Source organism: Myripristis murdjan, chromosome 9, assembly GCF_902150065.1.
Source record: "Myripristis murdjan chromosome 9, fMyrMur1.1, whole genome shotgun sequence".
NCBI classification, from domain to species: Eukaryota; Metazoa; Chordata; class Actinopteri; order Holocentriformes; family Holocentridae; genus Myripristis; species Myripristis murdjan.
The window spans coordinates 9,837,227-9,855,817 of NC_043988.1; the positions used below are offsets into that span (position 1 = coordinate 9,837,227).

The 18,591-nt window shown below is 41.9% G+C and overlaps 1 protein-coding gene across 2 annotated transcripts in view; it reads right to left on the reverse strand.

Annotated features, from left to right (window-relative positions):
- Positions 1-18,591, reverse strand: part of dtx1 (deltex 1, E3 ubiquitin ligase) — an 88,197-nt gene that overhangs the window by 32,069 nt on the left and 37,537 nt on the right. The gene's annotated exons all lie outside the window — the stretch shown is intronic.

An 18,591-nucleotide genomic window follows, 5' to 3' on the forward strand; every position in this document is an offset into this window, starting at 1 on the left:
CATCGAGCCTGCAGCCTCAACACAAGTCCGGGGGGCTTTATCAAAGCCCGGAGCGCTGTAACAGCAGCAGATAGAGATGGGGGTCAAAGTCTGTGTGGAAACTTGTTTTAAAATCCCTAAAATGGTCCAACAATCTCAGCACTTTTCAAATGTCAGCCTTGATGTCAGCTCTACAGGACTGAAGAGACAGGAATGAGAATAGAGAGCTGCTGAAGAATGAAGGATGTTGATATTCAGTTTCCAATTTCCCCTTAGGGATCAATAAAGTATTTCTGATTCGGATTCTCATATGTCAAATGATGTACCTGTACTGCACTGTAGGTAGGCTTTCTGCTTCTTTCTCACATCATAGTGGAACGCTGTTTACAATGTAATGTACGTATACACAGATGATTTCATGCTCTGGAGGCTCTGCTAGCTGTGAGGAATCTGCATAATTTATATGAAACCACCATTAATACATAATTTATGATTTTCTGGGAGGGTTTGATTATTCTTCAACAGATGAGACTCAACTTTGAAATTCAATTGATTTTGCACTCTCGCTCTCGTTTTTATGATCAAATGGGTTTCATACCCAAAACAGGAAAGGCACTGATAGTTTTAAGCGTTTGACATTTATTTGCTTGACACATCCTTTCGGGTCTAACGCAGCACCTGCCTCGAAGAACACACTTTTCAAGCAGAAAGACATCGTTGTGGTGACTTTCATCCCCTTTCATATTGACAAATGTCTCCCTGACTAAAAGTCATCCATGCGAGGGACAGACCAGAGTAAAGGCAATTGCCATTTCTGAGTCTGATGAAAATTCACCTTGAGGCGCAAGTAACATAAATCCTTAGAGAGTATGCGAACTGTCATTATTAATGAGATGTCTGGAGAGTGAAGGTGCGAGCTGCTCCACCAAGGAGCAACAGCATGGGGCCGGAGGAAGAGGAGGAGGAGGAGGAAGGGGGGGGGCTCTGCCAGGAGCACCTGGCAAATATTATTCACCTCACAGGCTGCTGCAGGATGTTCCTCATGCTGACCAGTCACAGGACTTGGACTCTCACCAAGAGCCACGATTTAGAAGCACTTACAGGTGACAGAGTGAAGGAAGGAGAGAGAGAGCCACATTGATATTCAACCGAGCGCCCGGGCTGCAAACAATCAAAATAAGTGATTGTTGTCCTGTGGGCGGGGAGGAGGAGTGTGCAGGAATGTGAACCCTCTGTGTGTGTGTGTGTGTGTGTGTGTGTGTGTGTGTACTCGTCCCCCGCCTTGTCGCAGTAATTCCTCCTCCTTTTCATTACTCCGGGACAGCCTGTGACCGTGCATTCAGATCAAGCGACATGAAAACTCGCTGTTCATTTTGCAAATAGAAACTTTCACCCATCTGCAACCAAGCATGAGTATTATAAAACGTCTCACCTATTGCTGCAACACAATCGGCACGACTGGACCGCCGACTGCACTGTGGCTGTCATGTGTGAAAACTGAGCACCACCTGCAGAACAATAAGCTGTTTCTGTACACCTGAAACTAAAACGCCCTTTGTTTTCTTCTCAGCTGGCATGCCGCTGTTTTCTGGGATGGATCGGTAAGAACTGTGAATTGAGACTGGGAAACGCAGAGGGAAAAACTACCCATGATGCTTTGTGACATGAGTTACAGTAAAATCCAAGGCTGGAAGGAACTGATTGTCTTTTCTCATGTTACTGTACTGAGTAGCCTTTTTGTGCACTTATCATTTTATTAAGTCCCCAGTTTTACTTTTAAATCTCTGCTAAAGTATTATATTTAGCTACATTTTGAATCATAGCCATTTCTTTCACTGTTGTCAGTCAGCAGAGACAAGAAGAATCACCTGGCTTGACTTGGTTGGTGCACTTTTTTGTAATTTGAAAAAGACCTGCAACTAACAGTTATTTCCATTGCAAAATAATCTATTGATTTCTTTTTTTTTGACTAATGCATGAATTATTTCATCTATAAAATGTTAAATATACTGACAAATACCTGTCACAAGTTATCAGAGCCCAAAGCGATGTCTTAAAATTCATTGTCTAACCAGTATCCAAATAAAAGGAAATAATTTGAAAGATAAAAAGATACAGATCAGTGAAGAACTGACACTGATTTCAAGTGCAAGATCTTCAGTCCTAACCTTAAAAAGGGGGAAAAGGTTGGCTTAGCCAGTATCTAAAATAAATAAATAAATAAATAAATATAAATAAATTATTATTATTTTGTACTTACAGTATATGAAACAGTGAAAAGCAAGCAAAACTTAGCATTTATGAAGCTGTAACCAGCAGCTGTTTGGTATCTGTACTTGATAAATGGCTTCAACTATTAATCAGTTATCAAAATTATCCTTAATTAATTTCTGGTAAATGGACTAAATCTATTAATCAATGTTTTAGGCCAAGTTTAAACAGGATGATCATATAAAAATACTGGTATTTGTGGTGTAAGTATCATGGTACATATAAACCATTGGGATTGTGTGAGTAAAGGTTTGACATCTGACTCATGCATCTGTGTCAGACTTTGATTTCATGAAGATTGTCTTTGTCTCTTATCATATTTTACACTGGAACAATAATGAGCATCTTATCAGCAAGATGAATTCAAGAAAGCCATCCCAGAATTGGCTTTAGAAGATTTGCCATGGCGCTGCTGCACAGAAGTGGGCTAAGCATTCGTTTTTGTAAAATGAGGGAAAGCGCTGAGACCAAAAGAAAAAGGCACGCACTGTGATCTGCACTGAGACTGATCAAGGGAGCTGTGAGCTTGGCTCGCAGCAAAGCGCTCGCTGTGCGCCAGAGCTCCTTCAATACAGCTCTGGTCTCAGTCAAATGCTGCTTTCTGCAAATGTTAGACCACAGACTCTTGTAGATCAAAGACGCCACATTTGGTGAGACAGGAACGCTCTGTCCCTTTTCAACACGACAGCTACCTAACATCTGGTTTGTATAGCATAGAGCCAGCAAGCTATAAAGCCATGTAAAGTCAGCTCTTTTCTCAGAACAGCTGGATTCATATATCCACCTCATCCATCAAAATTTGTCACCGCTCTGTTGACTCAAGTGACATTTTTATGAATAAACAGATTTTCTCCAATAAATCAAGACAGTGGGCGGCCATGGCCATTACAGTATGAATCAGTGACAGGCTTATACTGACATACATGCTCAAAAACAAGGCTGTGCTGCAAAAACAAGCCTGGATAGAGCTCAGAAAAAAGTAATAAGTGATTTGATGCCTGGATACTCCACATTACATAGTGAGATGCCTCTCAACAAGAAGAGATGTTAATGAATGTAACTCGGAGAAGGGGAGCAGTTTACAGGAAGAGAAAGGGAATGCTTCATGCCCTCCTCCTAATCCAGCAGCAGTCTGATGGGCTGAGGCAGAAGAGCAGACAGCCTCTGATCTGACTGACCTCCCAGACCAGCGCCGATAAGCACGCAGCCCAGAGAGCAGCTTTAAAGCTGCTTGCTCGATGAAAGAGAAAGATATCTACTTTAGAAGTTAAAAGTGGCGACTCACTGGATTAGAAGTTAAAAGGAGACGGGGGAGAGATGCCCCTGCCACAGGCTGCCAGAAGCTGCCCGGCCTGCTCATCACGATAATGCAGCGAGGATGTGGACAGAGCGAAGCAAAGCGCCATGGCCCCGGGAGCAGGGTCGCTCTTACAGGGAGCAGCAGCCTGACTGGACTATGACTAAAAGCTAGTCAGACTTTTAAATTGGAACCTCAGACATGGTGCAAAGATGAAAGCATTTTTTAAAAAAATAAAGACAAAACAAAACACAACCTGACTGTAGAGAAAATTCAGGCTGGGTGGCATCAATATTATATCATTATTGTGATACAAGACTAGATATCATCTGGAAGTGTTTTCTTTGTTTTAAATGCTACAGCAAAATGATGCAATTGACTGTTCAAATATTTGTCTCTACCTGCCTGGTCGCCAAATTCACATTAGTGCTGAGTGCTAATCAAAAATCTTGTGCATCTATATATCTTATGAAAACACCAACACCCTACCCTACAATATCATCACTATATCGATATGGAGATAAATATATCATATTTGATTTTGTCTGTAGCTGATCGCCCAGCCCTGGTGAAAGTGCACAGCTCAGACTCTCTTCCGGTGTTTCCATCCTGGCCTCCCCTCATCCTTGGCTGTCACCTTCCTTCAGGAAAATGCTCCACCTCTCCCTCTCTTCCTGTTCCCCCCTCACCCCTGTCAGCGCTCCTTCCTCTCTCCACGCCGCTGCTCCGATCCCTTTTCCTGACGACTTGCAAGTGGGATTCGAGCAGCTGTGTCTCCGGTGCACCTTTGAGTACAGCGGCACCTTAGCCAACCTTAGCACCTTAGGACTCTTATGGCTCAGCTGAAGCCCCTCTCTGACTAATAACGCTAGTTATGAAAGGCCTGCAGGGGGAAAAGAAGCTGGTGGTTTTGTCATGTCTGGTTTTCCCGAAGATGTCACGACACTGGTTATGGTTTGAATGTGACTTACTGAGTAATGTAATGATGTAAGTGTATCTGACCCATATAAAAAAAAAAAAAAAGCACATAACCCCAATGTGTCAGCCAACAATAGGTTAGTTCTGATGAAGCAGAGTGATTTTTCTTTTGTGTTACATGCACATACATTGAAATACAGATGCACCCTCACACACTGTTGTGTCTCTACATGTCTAAGTACAGAAACAGAGCCTTTTACCTTCAGTTTTGGCTCATTCTATTTTTCTCTGACTGATGCAAGTGGGATTTTACAATCAAGGCCAGTAGCACCTGACCTTTAGCACGTACATAGCGGGAATCCTTTTACAGCTTCCTCCCACAGACCACCAAAACGGTTTCCAAACGCACGCACTACGTAAATATACAATAAACTATGAAAAAAAATCCCCCACTGCCCTCCCCCAGCTAATCTGCAGTGCTAGACACACTCAGCAAGTTACAGGCAGCATCCAGACCACAACCACAGCTCCTGTTGTTTGTCAACTGAACACGAACACAGACATGAGACATGAGACTGTGACCGTCTTCTCTTTCCCCTCGGGCTTTTCCTCCCGTAATTACTCAGAAAATGCCAGTGGAAAGCAGGCCAGCCAGAGGAGAGGAGGTTCTCACGTCTGCACAACCAAAACAAACAGAGGAGAGGAGGAGAGACAAAGCGCTGCTCCGGCAACACAACAGCCAGCAGCAGCAGATAGAGTTTATCTCTGCAGTCACACGCCGGGCCGCTCACAGCACCCGGCAGCCCAGCAGCTCCAACCCTTACAACTCTATAGGGGAACAGACGCAGCCATGACTCACACATTCAGTACACGCTACATGCAGGCCTAGGGCTGAGTGATGCATCAGTACCACGTCAATATCAAGATATGACATTAGATATGGTCGGGGATTTATCGTGATCTCATGATATGCCTTTAATGTGTCTTTTCCTGGGTTTAAAGTCTGTATTACAATAAGGGAATGAAGTTTTCTGAACTTTTAGCTCTTCTTTTTATTCGCCTCTACCTGCTCATCATTATTGTTTGACTGTTTGCCTTTTTTTTTTTTTTTTAAAGGCTCATACTGATATTTTTCGTAGATAATAAGATAAGATAGATAATAAACTGTGCCGATATTCAACATCTTGAAATTTGAAAATGACTATGCAAACAAATAAAGAAAACCATTAACAGTAAATTTCCTTTTAATGAAATGTTTGTTAAATAAATGACAAAAACATGCAAATGCACTTCAAAAAGACAAGAGAGATACTGCCAACAATTAGAAAAATCTTTTTAAAAGGGAGCCATAGAATAATCTCTTCCATATCAAAGAGGGAAAACACTGACTTACAATATCTGATATTAAAATAACAAATATCATACAAATACAAATATCATCAAATATTGTCGCAGTATTAATATGGGGTACTGTTCATATTCACCTGTTATGGCCTACTTATTGTCACTAATAAAATGTTAACTAAAATGTTTTCAAAAATCTTTTAAAGTGTGACCCATTTTTCTCCACAAGCTACTCACTGTGTTTCAATGACCACTAGACCTAATTACACTTAATATGGCAACAGTACAACAACACAGTAGGTAAATAGCAAGGGATTTGCCTACTCTGGATGGAATCTGTCATTAACCAGTTCATAAAAATGTATTAGTTTTGAATGGCGCTGATGTTTGGCAGTACGTGCAACAGTGATTTAGCAGTCTTTCATAAGTGGGCGCTCCTTCCTGGCCTCTGTGCCGTGTGGAACCTCTCCATCATCAGAGGTAAACACTGAAAAAGCCAGGAAGCACAAGCAATAGCTGCAGTGTGAAATCCATCAGACAGGCCGCAAGTGTTGGTATATGATGGAGATGGCAGATAAGCCCATGTGTTTTGCTGTGGGAGTGGGTGGAGTGAAAGGGGATCAGTCCACAGCAGTGTTTAGAGGTTTCAAACACCCCTCTAGGGGAGGAGAATGGATCGATCCTCCTTGGCTGGGAGCCAATCCTCTCCCTGCCTGCAGCCAAATATTCATCCACACTATATATACCTCTAAGCCTTTGCTCATACACACATAAAGCACCTCCACACCAAACTCAGTTCTTTACCACAGACTAGTATTCTTCAGCTGAAGTTGTGTTGAGATGAATTCTGTGGCCTGTGTTTTGGATGGCAACACAGTGCAGATGTGCTTGGGCGGCTTTCCTCAGAGAAAGGCTCTGCTGGATGGGCTGTGGTGTGTGCGCTGTCGTCATGATGCACTGATTAGAGGGACTTGTTGAGTTAAACTAGAGCTGCTGTGTCATTAGTCGGAGCGGCCCTGCTCTGTTGAGGCCTGGCTCCCACCCACAAGAGCTCCTCCCAAACCCACAGGGGTGCAGGGCACTCCCACAATGCCTACAGGGAGAGGACGCAAACACCACAGCTACTACTGCTGGTAGATCATACACACACACACACCACACACACACACACACACACACACACACAAGGGCAAATGCACACAAAAACTCACATACGCGTACACACAAGGGACACAAAGTACACTAAAGATCAACACAACTCTCTCTTTCCAACTCTTGCCAAAGAACAGTCCCAGGGGACGACGTCACTGGCTCAGAGACAAAATAGGGTTTCCCCAGAGGGACTCTCCAAAAGGCTGCAGCAGAGCAAGTGGTTGTGGTTGACCCACCGTCCTACAAATAGCATCCACTGCGAAACAGATGCATTGCAATCCACATTAAAGAGCTTGCTAAGGCCCTGGATGTAAGCAGCGAGCAGCGACATCACGAGTGCCTGGAAGCAAGGCCTCGTGGGGGCTCAGATCGATAGCCGCGGCCTGGCTGAGGCCTGCCCATGTTTCGGGGACAAGAACAGAGCGTGCACGGGGGGGGGGAAGGAGGAGGAGGAGAGACAGTGGGTGCCGGGGCTGCCGTTCGTCAGGCCATGTTGTGACAGTTTTATCCCAGCCGAGGGGGAAGGTAACACACCGAACGGCACAATGAGGAGCGATAAACGTCAGGCCCAGGCCCAGCGCCGTGGTAATGGCTGACAAACGGCTCAGTGGCTCATCTCACAGCCAGTCAAGCCCAGACACATGTGCTGCTCTGTGTTGTGTTCCATCAGAGGGGAGGACGACGACAGGAACGGGAGAAATCAAGCCAGGCAGCTCCTTATGCTACAGCCCAGCTGACAGCCATGCAAAGATACTGCCACTCGTGTATTCAGTCTGGAATAAAACATTTTCACTATAAAGGGCTGATGGGAGACAAAGCCAACATATAAAGCATTATCATTATACGTATATCGACTTTTGTAAATGGACCCAACAGCCACGTTTGTTTACCTTGCACTACCCCGTTGTACGTGAATACTCCAGGGAGGGAACCAGGAATATTTGTTATTTATGCTGTGTAGACACAGGTGTTTTTACCACTCAGTTTTTAGTTGCTTGTAAAGGCTTGGAAATGACTAATAAATGCAATAACTTGTCAAAATATGACAAAATGTCCCTTTAAATTGGTCAAATATGAAAAACAATGTGTTAAAGTAATCAATTCCTGGGTATTGCTGTAACAATTACTACATTATAAGGGCTGTAACAGATTTTTAACTCGTCATAAAATAATAGGCATGTAATTAGTAATAATGAGTTATTATTATTGATCATGAGTTTAAGATGCTACACTCATCATGATGTAACAATTGCTGTAATAATGTAATTTTAGTATGCTGATGTTTCCTAACTTCTTTCATTTAGAGACTTAACTAAATCAGGGCAAAGTGAGAAGAAGGCTCTACATCCTTCACCCTGTGGATAAGGTGGTGTTTTCTCAGCAAATGTCTCCTGTCCTTTGGAGCCAAGAGAATCTCACACAAAAAAGGTTAATCAGTGACTTGATTTATAAATTACTCCAGCATAGTGATATATTAGTTGAGCAGCTGAATGAGACATGAAGAATAATTCAGGCAGCTGAGATTTGTCCAAGGCTGGCTCTAACAGATGTCTAAACCCTCCCCCACATCTTTCCTTCAAACACTGGGACAGCAGGAAGGTATATCCACACACAGTGCACAGTGAGAGTGAGAGACAGAGAGACAGACACAGAGAGAGAGAGACTGTTTAGCTTTGGTGAAGAAAGGTAAAAACATCTGGTCATATTTAAATAGCCAGCTGTCATGGGAGAGAATTGGACTCAAACAAACAACGACTGCACCAGGTAGACTCCAATCTAAACTAATACTGTGGTGGACATTTTTACGAGAAGCATTCATTGTTAGCATGGGTGGCCCAGCAGGAATTAATTCCCTAACCATGACAGTATTAGTGCCAGGCTTTACTACAGGGTCCCAGTCAAACATAAAACTGAAGTACTAACCTTGGTCCTCAACTGTATGATTATTATCACTCAATACTTTGGGCAGCTCATTGAATATCTAATGTTTAACATACTGCATATTTTTTTCCTCTAGACTGAAATGATGGTTTTATGTAAGATAATGACATAAGTGGAAGAAATGTGGCAGAAATTGGGAGTGGGATCTATTATAATGGTGGGATGAGTCATAGCGAAATATAAATCACAATTACAGAATAAAACCGAGAAGCAGCACCACTCATTTGCTTGATAAAATGCACAGCCACTCAGACATGGTGACCTTTGGCAAGGTCCATGGCATTACAGCAGCAGCATAAGACGCTCCTGAATGATTAAACTGTCACTTGTTTTTCCATCTGTAAGCACAGATAGTCCTCTGAGTGCTTGTCTCCTGTCGTAGCACGCCTCTCAGCTCAACCTGTGGCTCATCTACGTAAATCCCAAGGCAGACTGAACACGTTCTCACTTATTCCTTTGGAGGTTACATAAGATTTGTATAGCAACCACATAAGGGGCTGCTCTGTTTTAATTGGTCACCCTGGGAGATAACGCGTTGTATCACTTGAGACACAGACAGCTAAGCACGTTTCCCCTGTTTTCTTATTTCAGGGATTTATGACTGCTGTGTATATAACCATTAAGATAATCGATTTTATCCTTGACATTTAGACAGGCATGAAATGCCACTACTGGCCACTGTGTACACAGACGGCGTACTAATGCAAACTGTTTTGTCTCTTACCTGTGTCCTGTCTTGAACTGGTGCATGGACTGCAGGTCAATGATGTAAGGAGCGAGCTGGGCGTCCACCTGGCCCAGAACCACGGTTCCCTCGCATCCCCCTTCAGGACGTTCTCAATATGGTGACACACCGCCGCACTGTAGGGCCTCCAGCGCCCATGTTCGTTCAGCCACTCCCACACCACCACCCTGGCCAGGTTCTGAGGAGGGTACCCCAAGCCCGTTGACGGACACCAGCACACCAGAGCCCGGACGAGCCATCTCCCTCCGGTGCCTGTGGTTCAGCAGTCGGCCAGAACACCACTACAAGCCAGTCAGTCAACTGACACACTCAATCATTTCCAGCAGTGCCAACATAAAAGCTTTGAATCAGCGATTAGTATGGCAGTCGTCAGTTGTCAGAGCCGCTTCAGGCAAGCAGCTCTGCTGGAGTCATCGTCTACAGGTAGGCTGCCCTCTGACTGCTGGCTCTTTGATCAACCAAGACAAGCCTCTGTCCTCTTGTGGCTTGTCTCGTCTGAAGTGGCAGATGATGTTGGCGATGATGAAATCTGCAGGTGTAGCTGCCTCAGACCTCCACAGCAAACCAAAGCAGATAAGCAGCAGGTACACCGGATACACTCTCTAAATAAAAACATGAGAGAAACATATGTAACAACACATCGTGGTTGCTGAGCACTGCTATATGATGCCCTGACTTATTTCTTATTTTAAATTCCACTAAGTGCAGTGCCTCTGTACCACAGGAGAAAATAACAAAAGGCTACCCCAACCACCAGTGTTGTTCTATAGTCCCATAAGTATGCCTCTTGGCAATTGTACTGTTTACTTGAAGTGTGATGACACCAAGTAGCTGTGATAAAAGAGGATAGGAGCCTCTGTTGTTTCAGCAACAAAACAACAGTAATTGCCATGAGGTTTGAATAGAGTGACGGAGCAGTGGACATAAACACACAGATTACATTACAAGCCTAGCAGGCAAGATATCAACCAGATATTATTCATATAGCAAGCATTTCAGGTACACTGAATACAAATGAAGGGACACTGTGATTAATAAATAGGCTTTCACCTATTGAGTATTTTCTCCGTACGCCTGTGTTGACTATGGGCATACAGACCTGGAGGCTGCGGTTGTGCCACAGATGTGTCAGGTAAAGGCAACATGTCCCAGGCTCCGGCCGAGAATCATAATCCAAAAGAAAAAAACGAGGCGCAAATCCTGAGAGGCAGGTAGGGGTTCACATCACTGATTTGTACATTCCCCCAAATCTTTAAAACAGATTCTGAAACCAACCTCTTACAGCTCCAACAGTCTGGTAGGTGCAATGCTATTGCAGAAGATCTAATCCGTCGTTTTATTCCAATGAATCTGCCACAGACTACACCAGTGTTATTCGGCTTGTTGGTCCGCTGTGTTAAAGTGAATGCATGCCCCAGTTACAAGCTTCCCAGTGTGCGGGCTACAGACTCGTTCCGCCGCACACTCGTATTTTCCTCTGTGATGCCAAATGTCACGCATTCACAATCAAACACGCGACAGGGTCCAGAATTACGCACAAAGGTCCGGGCGCACCTGTATGGTTAGCCACTGAAAATAAAATTTCCCATATGAGTCAAATCGTACAGAGCAAAAGAATACAACTTCCTGTTTCGGATTTCAGAATAAAAGCCTTATTCGCGAACAGGTTTTCAACAATAAAGTAGCTTACCAAAATGAAAATAAGGACCATTTTAATGAGTATCTATGCTCAATTAATTCCCCCACCTAAATGTACACCTCATACCTTACACAGCATACCTTGCCATACATGTCATATAGGCTCCTGCGGGGCCTGGTTTCACTCCACGTTGGCTTTAATGATTTAACTGAGCACAGACATCAATGTGCAACAAGACTTTGGCACATGGACAATGTTCTTCACTGAAGCTGTACAAAGTGATAAAAAAGTATGCAAACAGAGGCAACAAAGACATGAAATGCTGAGAAGTGTTTGAGTTTGTGGGGCAGGGGCACTGCCAGTGGAGAAGAAAACAGAGGTACATTTATAGACTCTCAGGCTACAAAAGGTTCTTTAGATAATAATACACAGAGACAGATCCATCAGGGTGGATCGACCCAGAATTTATAGCAGTGGAGGTGTGGAACTGACCTTTAGCTGACAGCTAGAGCTGACAACTTAAGCCAGGTAAACAAAGATAATGAACACGAATGAAAAACCAATAGAAGCATCACCACATATTTATGATCACCACACATCTTTGGACATGAGTATTAGGGATTATTGCACATCCTTGTTGAAGGCTCACTTGGCCGGTGAATGGCATGTTATTCACATCACTAGACTATTGTTTCCATCTACATGTTGCAGTCAAGTGCCCCAAACAGGTCACATGTGACTTCAGACAAACATCTGGCTAACCTTCACAGTGGGGTCTGATCACTATTTGTCAAGGCTTATATTTCAATAATGAACAGCTCTCGTTGTATTATCCTCACAACCAGCAAACAACTCGATTTTGAGCGATGACACAAACCTGAAAAACATTTTGAGGGATGCACAACGACGTACTTTAGTTAAATTTCAGGTCTATCACTCTTCAGCCAACTGGTCCCAAAATGGATTCAACAGTTTTTCCGCCGTAGCACTACCACTGTAGCATCTGGTGGTTGAACATTGGAGCAGGGCGCCACTGTGTGGGAATACAGTGGTAGTGCACTGCTGAAATGAAATGAAATAGATGAAAATGGTTTGTCTACAGCGGCTGAAGAGAGCGCTTAAGGTGAAACTTAAATAAACATATATTGTTGTGCATCCTTGAAACAATTTTACAGCTCTGGGTTGTGTCAAAATCATGTTGTATTGCTGGTCTTTATCTACTTTCATTCATTTTGGAGCAGTACACTCTTGATGCAGCTCTCCTTCTCAGGACAGGAAAGGATTTAACAACCAAACATAGTGGATGCATTACACTCATATGAAACAGCAAATACCACTATATGGGTAAGAACTTTAAGATACTCCATGATACAGTATCAACTTGAATGTCAGTTTTTTACAGTCATGACATGATTAGAATATTTTTGATATGGTAGTAGTTCTATACACTGAAAGCTTTGTTGCTGCACTAGAAATCGAGAAACTAGGACTGGCATGGCACTTGGGTGTCTGTTGGAGAACTGACTGAGTGCATATAATGGTTTCATATCTATGTGATAACTGGGCTAGAAACAGAGAGGCTGAAAAAGGCACAAGAACGTGGGTCCAGCATAGAGACAGAGAGATAGTGTGTGGAGCTTGATCAGGCCCTCCAGGCCTCAGGCAACAGTCGACCCATATAGAAACAGCAGACATAAGGCAAAGAGTAGGCAGAGGGACAACACTGGATTTAATTAACCAAACGCACAGGTGTGAGTCTTCAGACTGAAACATATTTGGCAGGCTTGTTGCCAACAATACAGGCTAAATGGTGGCTATGAGTAATGCATGACTACATGGTAGCGTTATGACAAAGGTAAAGAGCACTGAGTTGGCCCGGCCTGTGTTCACCGGCCATCACAATACAGGAGTGAATGGGCAGCGGACTGACTCATCTGCTGACGGCACACAGGAGATGTTGGAGATCTCCTGATCATTCAGTAGCTACAGTGTGTGGGTACACTGGTGAGAATAGTAAAAATAGCTGATGACAGTGTGTGACTTATTTCGTGACTAACTGAGGCTTTGTGAGAGATATGGATGAATACAAAACATGCGAAATAGTAATCATTTCAGCAGATCCATATAGTAACATCATAGACTATCACAGATCAATACCCTTTTTTTTAATGCCGATATTGACACCTAACATTATTTCTGACATTTACTCCGGCTTTTGGTATTGTACATTATAGTTTTGGATCACATTTCCGCACCATTTCAGCCTGGTACATCAGCATCAAGAGCCGCATCAGTATGGTACATCCATAATCACAGATAACAGTAAATAGTCAGATGACTGTTGTTTTTCCAGATGGAGGTTACTGTGACAAAGTCTGCTCTCTTGTTTTCAACTGTAGCTTGAGAGGAGTCGACTGAGTTAGCCCATAACACTTGTTTTGGCTCTGTTGAGAGCTAAACAGCAGGCTAACAGAGAAAAACAAATGCAATGATGTCAACATGCACCTGGTAGCCAATCCTAGCTATATTTTACGCCAGGGTTTTTCACACTGTTTCATGCTCTGGACCCCCACATTGGCCACAGACACCCATTTGAAATGATTTTGCCCTTGGGACCATGATATGAAAAGAGATCCTGGTTTGTGTTCAGTGTTAATTATTTAGATGTCATTCTGACAAATAGACTCATAGTGGTGAGATCAAAACATACATTAAAATAATCCTTCATACATTCTTGCAGCATGGTAACAACCTCCAGTGAATTAAATTATAGTGTATTAAATTATTCCTCATTTTGCTGAGGACCTTTGGAAGCCCTTCAAGGACCCTGGCTGTTTCTGAGCTCCACTGGCTTATGCAACATTACCTATTACCAAATCAGCTACAATCAAGCTGATGTTGTCTCAATACAAAACTAATAAGTAATAATAGAGTCAGTTCCTAGCCAACAACAGCACAGAACTACATCTGCCTATAGACAGGGGTATCAATCTCTAAGTCCTACTGGTATCATGTGGCAACTTCTAAGCCCATTTATATTCACTATATCTAGAGATAAAGTGAATCAATGACTGTCAACTGACAAAATGTTATTTGGTCAGTTTGATACATTATTAGATATTTGTCAGACTTTTACATATTTATCTTTACTCCAACTTTATTTTCATTAAGATGCACACCCCCCATTTTAAATGATTTTACCCTAATAACCCTGATACTAAAGATATTCTGGTTTCTGTATTCAGACGTGTCAATGCCATATCAAGTGGTGAGATTGAAAACAATGTTAAGATAATCCTGTACACATTTTTTTCTGTACCATAATCATTTCCAGCGAATTAACATGTTGTGAAATTAAACTATTCCTCATTCGGCTGTAAAACCCCTTGGAAGCCCTCAAGGAGCCCTCAGGGTCTCCAGACCCCACTTTGAGATCCACTGACCTACTTTATATGGGCAGCTGAAAGTCCATGTTTCTTTTCTTCCTCGACTGGAACCCACCCAGTTTGTAATTACAACCAGCCAGCTGGGAGTTTCCGACTTTCAATTTAAATGAAACATGGCATTAATTAACGTTTCTCTTAACTAACCGGGGTTTCGCTTCGATTTTGAAGTTGAAATCGTCCCACTTCCGTGTGTCAGTCTGACTAACTCTTGCTGACCTGACGCACACAGGAAAAAACAAATGATGTTGCGTCGCTGGAGTGAAAAGAGGACGGAGAGCCATCAATCATCACAATAAAAACACGTTACCAACAAGCAAAAACAAGCCGAGGGGCTAAATGAATTTGGCAGCTATGATGGTGTGGATCGTGACGAATTTCCCCCGGGCAGGGCAGCACATTGCTCCAGTCCGGTCCCATGGAGCCCTGCCGCTGGTTGCCTCACTGCACTTGCCACATCGCTCTCATTACCGCATGTTGGAAATGGATTTCATACTCTGTTATACCGTATCAGGGTTGCTGATGCCCACGTTGTCTTATCTATTCCTGCAGTTTAGCCTATGTATTTCCATTTTGGGGAGAAATGAAATATCCAATTGGGAACTGGAGCAGCAGTGCAATGTAGCTTATAGGCCAATTTGGTAGAGATACAGATAAATATAAATATGACATGTGCACCACTATGTGCTGAAATGCTGTGTGCGCCTCATACAGTTTATCCATAACCCACCATACCAGTTTATGAATGGAAAAGTTCTTATTAGGATACAGAGTGGAGCAGTGGAAGAACTGAGGAATGCCCATGTGAAGCCTTGTGCATGTGAATGATCAACAGTCCCTCCTGGGTGGGTCCCATTAAGTTAATTTAAAAATACAGTCCTTTCTGATTAATGAGGTGGAAATAGGAGGTTGATTAGTGAGGTCATGAAACTGTACTTTCAGTTACCTTTACTGAATCCACATCATGATCTGCAAAAACATCCTTTGAAACTAGTAATTAGGCATCCAATAAGTAGGCCTGTTACTCGAAAGAATGTATTTATTGCTGTTGTTAATAATGTGCGCATACTGTGAAAGTGTTTTCTAATCATAACACTTTCAAATTCTCCCCCCAAGAAAACGAGAAAAAGAAAAAAAAAAAAGAAAAGAAATTGTGTTGGTTATAGTCTAGGATTAGTATTTGGATCTTAATTCACAATATTTTAATTAAAGTTTAAGCGGACAAATAATCGGTGTGGTGACTTGTGTTTCTCCCTCGACATGTTACACGGTTTTTTGCTGTGTACTACCTGTGGCCATCTCTTACGCTGGCCTCAGTGAAGATATGCAGTCCGTGGTGGACACCTAGTGGCCGTTTTGGGTGAAACTTCACCCAAACTTGTATTAGTCCTGCATTCTGTTCATTTTGCTCTGCCTTTAATAACAGCGCAAATATTAACAGATTCACTCTGAGATGGAGAAATACTTTATGTTGGTGGAGAAGGGGGTGATTATCAGTGCAGATAGGAATAATGCCATGTGCACAAACAGGTCCTCATTTTAGGACCAGTAATTCATTACACTATTTGTCATCTTACTTGACCGTATAGCCTCAATACTCGTGATTGTATCTTGCTATCTTCTAAATAATGACAGCTTCCTTTCCAGTGAATGATCAGGAAAACCAAACACTGATGTCCTTGTTACCCCTTTAGCTCGATAAATCAAAGTGTAAGATCACTTCTGCAGAGAGAATGTAGTTTCTTCCATTTTGCATATAAACTAGACAGATCCTTACAAAATAATCACAGACAGGGTGATCATAGATTTTTTTTAGATCAGTTATCACTGTAATGGAAATGGTATTTGGAACATTCATTAATGAGTAAATAACAATGCACTCTACGTGGGAAGATGTCTATCTGAGCATGAAGCAAATATGCTCACAGGATTTTATTGTATTTTTCAGATCTTTATTTTTTGTCAGCAATGGTAGATAGCCAATACCAGTAGCAACAAGGCCTTATCACACCATGGCTGAAAATGATTCCTTACTGAAACTGGTATCACAGCAAGTAAAACTGCAGTGGATCTAATTGTGGATATTTCTTATGCAACTTGTTTTCCAGACATTTCTCAACCTCTGAAAATTTGGAAATGGTAAAAAAAATAATTTGTTATGTGGGCTAGACTTTCCAGGCCGGTAGGAGACCTGTGCTCAGCAAACTATCTGGGTCAAACAAGGTTAGAAAAAAGATTGTGCCCATGATAAATGCATTCTATTAAACTGCAGTGGGAAGTTTGATTTTAAATCTGCAAAGGCAAAAATGAGTTTTAAGGCCATGCTAAGAGCATGCTGTGCATGCATAGCTCCTGACATTCATTTCTGGATCCATATTTTTTTTTTTTTGTTGTCAAATGGCAAGGGATTTGACATTTTGAGAATGTCGTGTTTTGCTGTCACATCCATGTTAATTATGAGGCTGTATGAATTATTTTCTACATATTAAACACTGACAAGAGACTTATGATTTTTTTCTGCACCAAATGTTGTACCTAAAATATATCTGTATTGATTTTAACCTGATGTTAGAACCATTTTGTTTTTGGTTTTTTTTTCACACCAACATCTATTATTTAGTTGTTGTATGAAGAATAGCCATGTAGTACAAAGCAGCTACAAATAATTCAGTTGATATCCCTCTATAATATTTGCACCATAGCCACAAGCTCATATTCAAGTCAAGACAAATTAAACAAAAAGCTTGCTTTATTGTATTGATTCATATACTTCAAGGACCAGTGAATCTAACATGAAAAGCAGGGCATTAAGTGATTATACTTATTCATACTTGAGGTGTAACTACTATTTTAGGTGTCTGAGGTGTTCTTGTGTTCTATATTAAACAAACAATAAATAAAAAAGATTCATTACAAATGTACAGGCTTATAAAGAACAGTTAATATCACAAAGTCCGTGACAGCAGTGTTTTCAAAAATGCCCCTTACAGTATATCACAAATATCATCAATGGATATTAAGCCAAAACGTCTTATTTTCTCACCAGCCCGCCTCCTTCATATCACTTAAACTCTCACTCTCTCACACACACACACACACACACACACACATACACACAAATACGCCCTACTCAACACCATTTCATACTGCATTTAACATATAGACTAGTGCCGTTTTTGCCAGTCAGCAAAAGCAAGGTGATATTACAGCTCTTTCACCTTGAGAACCAGCAAATTACGATTGCACATTATGCAGCTCTTTCCTACAGTAATATATTATACTGATATCACAGAATGATGAAAGACATTCAGGGAGTATTAGTTAAATAATTCTATTCTATGTATGCAGCTGCAAAAATCTTAATATAGCTTGTTGATATGACCGGACTATGTTGCTGAGGAGATGGAGCAGATATAGAGTTAACTAGAAGCCATGACTACAGTATAGGCTATGTGTATGATTTAACCATCCAGCAGGCACTGATGCAGATATTTGGCTGACAATTTGTTTTTATGCACCGTGTAAGACAGAGTGAGGTGAAAGTTAAAGCAAAAAGACAAGATGTTTACAGTAGTACGTCACATGTAGATCAAAACAATAACATTTGGCATGCTTTATAGTAGTTCTTCTCTACTATACCAAAAAAACAAACAAACAAATGTTTATTATGGAGTACCATAACAAAAGTACTATTTTTGTGTTTTTCTTTTTTAAATTGCTGTGTGCATAAAAGCAGCTACACAGTGGGTCAGGCTCCTTCCTGCTCTTGCAGTGTATTGTGTGTATTGTATATATGTGTGTGTGCATATGGGTATGCATGTGTGGGTATATGTATGTGTGTGTTTGTGTGTGCGTTTGAGCA